This window comes from Carlito syrichta, unplaced genomic scaffold (assembly GCF_000164805.1).
Source record: "Carlito syrichta isolate Samal-C Ts95f unplaced genomic scaffold, Tarsius_syrichta-2.0.1 Scaffold315126, whole genome shotgun sequence".
Lineage (NCBI taxonomy): Eukaryota > Metazoa > Chordata > Mammalia > Primates > Tarsiidae > Carlito > Carlito syrichta.
This window is the reverse complement of record NW_007259222.1, coordinates 37759-45620: the sequence shown is the minus strand read 5'-3', so window position 1 is coordinate 45620 and position 7862 is coordinate 37759. Positions and strand designations below refer to the sequence as shown.

At 44.1% G+C, this 7862-nt stretch overlaps 1 pseudogene; it reads left to right on the top strand.

The window, feature by feature from the left end:
- Positions 1–3966: 3966 nt before the first annotated feature.
- On the top strand, positions 3967–7554 carry LOC110594402 (annotated as a pseudogene).
- The last annotated feature ends 308 nt before the right edge of the window (positions 7555–7862 follow it).

The following is a 7862-nucleotide window of genomic DNA, read 5'->3' as shown; positions in this document are numbered from 1 at the left end:
ATAAAAGTTTCTAATTCCTAATCCTAATATATAAAGCTGATCATCAGCAATAAGTCTTCTAAAAATAAAACCCAAATATAAACTGTAAATTGTACTAGGGCCAAAACCTCCATAGTAGAAAATGGGAACAATGAAATTTCTAAAGTTAGCTGTGTTCTTATTAAACCTCAATATATCATGTTTGATCATGCTTGAACTAACATAATTCCCTGACATTAGCATGACCTATTCTACAATACTTTCTATGAGTAGAATAAATTCAGTTTCTATAATAAGTAGAAAAACTCTACACTAATTGTAGCTAAAACCGGTCTAAAAGAATGCAGCCCAGTCCAAAGTATACACTGGGCCCTTAGGAATGTGGCCCAGTCCAAAGTTCGTGTTGGGCCATTTCTGGTAACTCTAGATAATCATCTATACCATCTAAAGCTGAAAACAGCTCTTCATATGTATATACTAATTCTACAAATATACTTTTAAATCTTATAATGAAGCTTGTGTCAAAGGCTCCCAAATGTGACCTGAGTTTGAACTATGTTAAGTTTAAAGCTGAAACCGCAGTTCATGGGAAACAGGAACAATGGGTTTCTAGAGTTAGCCATGCCTGTCACAGTCACAGAACCTTCAGCTTAGGTCAGCAGAGTTCCTTTTGGTTAAATAGAAAAAGGGAGGAGGGAATGGGGTCAATAGCTCCCGAATGCATCCTAGAGGTCTCGGGGTCCACCGCCCTCCTTGATACCTAACGCTCAGTGTGCCTCTGTGGCCGGCTCCCAACACACATTTGACTTCCTTGTAGATCCAAGATGTTAAGCCTTTGTTGGACCTGGAGTTGACAAATACTTTTTCTCAGTCTGTGGGCTGTCTCCCTGCTCTCTTGGTTTCTTTGGCTTTGCAGAAGCTTTTCAGTTTATTTTCTTTTCTGAATCATGCAGACAAACTCTGCACTAGGTTCCAAGACTTCAGAATTTTGAGAAATTCAGTTTAGGTGTAAGGCCAGCTGTTGATCCTTCAGGTTGTAAATTACCCATTTCCTTTGTGTCTTCTGGTTCAGCAGTTTTCAGTTTAGCATGCTTAAGAGTCACCCATGGAACTTAAGTACAATGTGAATTCAAAGGCCTTACCTCTGCAGGTTTTTTGCCAAGCACCTCCTAGGATTGTGATGTTGGTGGCCTGGGGAAGGAGGGCACTGTTTGGGCCCTTACTGATTGATGATTTTGTTCTTGTAGTAGGGCTAGATCTGGTAGTTGGAAGAAAGAACATGTCAGGGCACTCACAAGAGCACTTATTTGAGTGGTAGCTGGAGGCCTGAGGAAAGGACAGGCAAGCAACCAGTAGGGCACTTGATGGTTGACCAGTGTCTGGGAGATACAAGATCTCTGGAATTTCTTTTTAGGAATATATGAGAAAAGTAATAGTATATATGGTATGGGATAGTGGTAAGACTTGAATCAGGCTGCCTGGGTTTTAATCCTAGCTCTGACATTAGCCATGCAGTCTATTTAACCTTTCTGAGTCTTTGTCATTACCTAGTAAATGAGGATAATAAAAGAACCCATCTCAAAGGAGGATGATTAGTTTTAAAGAAATTAATACAAGCGCTTATCATAGTGCCTAATATATATGAAACATCAGTGCTATTTTGCCATAATTATGATTATTATTAATACTTTCTTTTGAAAAACACTAGGTAGTCATTCATCTTGGTATCTGTCCTGGTTATTTATTGCTAAGTAACAAACCACCCTAAAACTTGGTGGCTTGAAACAATAATTTATTCTCTCTTCTGGTCTTGAAGTTGACTGGGCTCAGCTGGATGGCTGTCACTTAGGGTCTCTCACATGGCTGCCATCAGATGGTGTGGAAAGTTGTATAATGGACATCATTGCAAAATACAGTCTGCCACAATATCATAGCATAGAATAAACTCAGGCATCAGATGGTGTTTGAATTAGAAGACATGACTGGTCCTATCTATTGATTCTAAGTATTTGCTGAGTAACTACAATGAGTCTACATGATATTAGTGCTGTAGGAATGTAGAATATGGCTCTGTCTTTGCCCTCACAGATCTTAAGATTTGTTTTTGGACATATGGTTAACATACAGAAAACAGTTGAAGAACAGTGGCATACCAAATTTTTTGATGCAATGGTTTCCTAGGGCAGAATTTACTCTTAAATACCTCATAAGGCTTATGTGTTTAGAATTCAGCTTGGGGGAATTCCTTAAAGATGTTCTCACAGAAAATACTCTGGAAGCTCCTATACTTTAAAATTCACTCTTACCATACTTACTGTTTCCTCTTTCCTCCACTAGCAAATATGATTCCCTGATTCAGGATCAGTTCTGAGAACTATCCTACCTATGGCAAAAAAATACAAGAAGGAGAGGTATTTGTTATCTTCTCACCCAGCATACAAAACAACAGTAAAATCTTTTGAGGATCTCCTAAGGAGCAATGACATTGACTGCTACTTAGGGCAGAACTTCCGGAAGCAATTGGCCCAGGGAAGCCAGGTGACAGAGAGGTTCACCAGCAAACTTAGCACCAGTAAGCTGTCCACAGAGCCTTGGAATACTCTCAGTCACTCCCAGAGTTCCAACTCAGGTGACCACTACACCTCCACTGCAACTTTTAGCCCAGGCTTCTGTTTCCATTTACCCCTGGGAGCCGTGACGGGAGCAAGACTGGCTAGTGGGGAGCATTGAGAGGAACACACAGGGTTGGAGATACCATGGTTACAACTGGAGAAACATCACCACTTCTGGAATGTAAACATTAGGGCAAGAGGCAGCATCTATCTGGTGCTAAGGGGCAGAAAGAGAGATGAGACCAAAGGGCCTTATTATGATGGGAAAAGCCCTGCAAGACCCAAACTTCAGCTGGATGCTGCCACCAACTTGCTTTGAGCAAATGATTCACCCTTCTGGTGTCTCTGTTTCTTCATTTATAGCATAGTATTGTTCATGCATGTATTCAAATAGAGATAAATTCCCATGCTCTTTTGGACATGATTTGGACACTGGATGTAGTTTTCAAGGGCTATGTTGGTTATTACTAGACACTTTTACCTAAAGGGAATTTCTGGAAAGCACCCAGGTGAGTATAGCAGGATCAGACTTGGGAACCACCCAGCCCATCCCCAGGTGTAGAGGTCAGAAAAGAACTACCTGTCATCTCAGAGACAAGCAAAGGTTCTACACAAAAGCTGTGATGGACACATAGCTGTGTATTTGGGAGTTGGTCTGCAGCAGGATATGGAAGCTAGAGTGTCCAGAGGGCAGCTATTGATCAATTTAAGAAAAAGACATTTTAAGCATTTTGTCATGATCTAAGGCAGAGAAGGCCATGATGGTAAACACCAGGTAGGGTAGGTTGGCCCAGTGAGCTCAGGTGAGTCTGGATCACTTCTCTAAAGTCACAACCTAAGGTCTCCCAGAATAAGAATCCTGGATTCACACATAGAATAATCACTTTTCTGTGTTCATATAGGCTCCTGTGTTTGTCATTGTGATGTGGGACTGGTTTAATCCCTTACTGTTTCTTTCTGAATTTGGTTTGCAGAGGATCGTAAAAGTGAGAAAGAGTCAACTGGACTTGAGTCACTGGCCCTCAGGTAATTGAAGATAGAATCTGGTAAAATCAGGGCAAAGGCCCAAGGGAGTGATTTGCAACTTGACAAATCAGAATGCAAAAAAGGAAGATGCTGAATGTGATGAATTCACTTATTTATTGAATACCTCACTGTTGTTTTTAGCTAAATTCTGTTCTCTTTTGATATAATTCCTTGGCACATTAATTCTTTAGGCTTGGTAACCTAGAAGCAGTCTGATCTAAAAGTGAACTAATGAGTCTTTAAGAGTCTTCTGCATCCCCAAATGTCTTCCCTGCTTTTCCTGTGTGTTTAACCACAGATGAGTTTTTGCAAGGTTTTTCTGCCCTGAGTTGGGTTGACAGCTAGTTTAATGGCCATAACTAGCGAGTACACACAGTATGAGAAGAAATTTTCACCCAGTCACTCAGGTAGCCTCCACTTTCTGAGTAGCACCATCTTTATGTAGTCTGAGAGGAGACCTCGGAAACCAGGCCTTACAGCTCCATCTTGGTGTGTAGCAGGCTGAACATGGCTCTGGAACCAAGTGAAAAGCACAGGTACCCATGGATCAGGATCTTTGCTCCTCACGCTAAAGTTACCTCTGTCACCCTGGCCTCAACCAGCATATGTGTTTGACACAAGGCAAGCCACAGTGGGCAGAGTGAAAAAATTATGGCAGAGTTTTCTTCCTCAGTGACTCTGTCTCATAGACCTCATTCTTTAAGACTGAAGATCTCTTTCTTTAAGATCTCATCTCTCCAGCAATGATCTTACTACATGAAGTTCCTAAAGAGTGATCCCTAAGTGTTTGTGAGTATCCACAGATGCTGCCAATGTTGCCTGATATTTTTAGAGGTGCCATTTTCATAATAAACTGGCAAATGTTGATTGCACTAACCCCTCAGAGGAGTTTGGCTTGGTTAGAGGAAGCAACAGCCTCACTCCTGTTTAGCTAGGGGGAGCTACCGGTCTGTTCTGCTGCCCCTGTTCATAAGAAAAGAGTGGGTGAGCAGGGTTCGGTGACTCAGCCTGTAATCCCGCGTCTTGGGAGGCTGAGGTGAGTGGATTGCCTGAGCTCGTAGGTTCGAGACCCGCCTGGGCAACTTGGTGAGGCCTCATCTCTACAATTAAACAAAAACTTAGCCGGGTGTGGTAGTGCGTGCCTGTAATGTCAGCTACTTGGAAGGCTGAGGTGGAAGGATCACCAGAGCCCAGCAGGTCGAGGCTACGGTGGTGGGGAGTAGCCACTGCACTCCAGTCTGGGTGACAGAGTGAGACTCCAACTCACAAAAAAAAAAAAGAGTGGGTATCTGAATTTTCTCCTAAAATATGACTCTACCACCTCTCTCCATATCTTCCCCATGCTGGGCTTCTTTTTACACAGAAGCAGAAATGATGGGTCTCAAGGGAAAGGCCTATGATTTCATAGGGTCTGTGAAAGTATCGGCCTATGAGATGAAAGGTCTTGCCTCCCCCTTTGGAATAGTGTGCAATGATTCTTTAGACAGAAGTAATGACAATTTGCAGTAATGACATTTTCCTTGAATCATGTTGGATGGGATCCAAATAGCACTTGCCTTACACACAACCTTCTCCAGCCATAGCAAAGAGTTCTTCAGTCTGTAGGAATTGGGGCCACCACATCCAGCTGGATTTCATGTCCCCATTTTCCTCTGAAAAGTTTCAAGGAGAAATAGAAAGGCTGACTGGTTAGTTTCTGATGAAGACAAGTGCTTATGGGTAAACACATATTCCTGTTCACAAGTAAGCTCTATCCTATCTATATCCCATTGCACTTTTGACACCTGACTTTGGGGGTGAGTCCCACTTTGGGAACCTCCCTCAGATTCTGACATGAGGAATTATAGTAGGAGTCAGGGTGGGCCCCTGGCTTTTTCCTTTGTGTACCCTGGAGATTTTCAGATGTGTATCTATCTTCTATCCCTTGTGTCGCATTCTAGGAAATATGAAGGGTGAAAGTTATCACCGCTACGTTGTGAATCTTCCTCTGATGGTATTCCACAGTGAACTGGGATCGCTGACATTCCACATGTTACCTTTTGGTCTCTATCCTTAGCAACCATACACTCCTTTGCTAATCTTTCCCTTCTGACACTCCGTTGTTTCTAACTCATGTTTCTGTCTGCCCAGGTGTCGACACTGTCCCTTCTGCTTCCATAGCTACATTGCCAAACAGTCACGTGAAAGCCAGCTCTCCCCACTGCCTCAACACTGCCAGTCCCACTCTCCTCAGAGGGGCACCATAGAACAGGGCAGAATCCTGGAGCCTGGGTACCTGGGCAGCAGTCATCAGTGGGACATGATGAGGCCCCAGAAAGGGAGTGTATCAGGGGACCTATCCTCAGGCTCCTGTGTTTACCAGCTTAATTCCAAACCCACAGGTAAAGCACAAAGCTGAGAGGGTTGGCCTCATTCAAGATCTACTCCCTTCATACTTGGGCAGGGCTTTTCTCATTCCACCTCTAGTCCCAAACTCACAGAGTGGGTATAACATGAAAGGGCTGCATCAGAGTTCAATCCTTCCTAAGTATATTGCTTTGTTCTCCCTGCCCAGGGCCTCGGTGCTCTGCAGGGATATGGGAAAGTCAGGGATCCACCCTTTGTTCTCTCTCATTCATGCCCTTCTCTCCTTCCCTGCACCCTGAACTATTTGGCAGCCCACTCTCTTAGATTCTCCCAGAATGCCAGGCATAGACAGTCACAGGGACTTCTTCCAACAGTCAGGAGTTGCTACAGAAAGGGACACAGCTCCCCCATCCCCACAAATATCCTGTGCATATATCCTCCAGTCACACTGAGAGATGGAGCTAAGCACTTGAATGCTAGGATGCAGTTCAGTGCCAACAGTAAGACTATTGTGATTTTCAGAAAAAGACTGAGCCCAAAGCAAAGTGGTACAGCTGTTGTAGCCGGTCATTAGCATCCCTCCTACTTCTCTTTTCTGCATTTTTTTTCTTTCTTTGGAGGTGTTCCTTCCCTCTCTCTAATTCACCTTCTTATCCCCAAATCCTTGCAGGCTACTCCTTCTTCCTACCATATTAAAAGTTATTTGGGGGAAGGTCAGTATCAGCTATTAACCATATAAGGTAAGTTTAAGGTCATATACTTTCACTTTAAGTCAGGTATCCCTCCCCCTCATCCCCCACATCAGGAGGTGAGCAGCAGAGGTGTGGAGCTCCATCTTCTGTCAAAGTAGCATCATCATTAGATTCTCATGGAAGCATGATCCCTATTGTGGACTGTGCATGTGCAGGATTTAGGTTGCACACTCTTTATGAGGATCTAATGCCTGATAATCCCCACCACCCCCATCCATAGAAAAATTGTCTTTCCCAAAAACAGCCCCTGTTGCCAAAAAGGTTGGGGCTACTTTAAGCCTCTCTCTATGGGTGGGTGAAGAGGCTTTGCCCCTTACTAATGAATGCTTGGTCATATATCTGTAAGAAGCATTAGGAAAAAAGTAGAGTGACACCTTCCCTGTCATCCTCAAAGTCACACCCAGGAGGTGACCAGGCCTCTCCAGATGTGAGACAGGCCCTGTTGAGAGCCTTAAGTTAATTTCCTAAAACATGTGGAGCTCCCTTTCACTTTACAAGACCCCTTGTGGTAGGAGGCCCAGGGAATTTCCTTAGCAAGTAAATGAAAGCCCATTTACTCTTTCAACAAACTACCATTCTCAGGGGTGCCTGTATGAGAGGATGCAGTTGGCAGGAGGCTAGTGATGTTTTGGGATCCTGCTGAGAGGCCACTGAATGGGCCTCACTCCCCTTAGCAAACAGGATTCTCCATCTGCCACCTTTCTCCACATCCTGGTGGGATGGCTGCAGGGGCTGACCTGCTGGAGGAGCATCTTGGTGAAAAACTGTGCCAGGGCCTGGAGGAGTCATTTGCATCAATAACTGCCTGCAAGAGCAGCTGGAGCATTGGCTCAGCTTGACTGGGCAAGGAAGCGGTAGGAGAGGCCCAGGTCTTCCTGTTCCTGGCCGTATTTAGGGAGCTTCTGAAGGGAGGAGTCTTAGGCAGAACTTCACAGATTTCAAAGCACCTTGATAAGCTTTACCTTACTTGCTCCTGACAAAACAGTCCAGCAAGGGCGGCGGGGCAAGTACTGTCATCCCTCCTGTATAGACATATCTGAGCTTAGAGAGTAACTTTCCTCAGAGCATACCAGGTCTGGCCTCCAGAATCATTTAACATCTCACCCCATCCTTAATCTGCTTCTATACTGCTTGCTGGTTCTCTGTG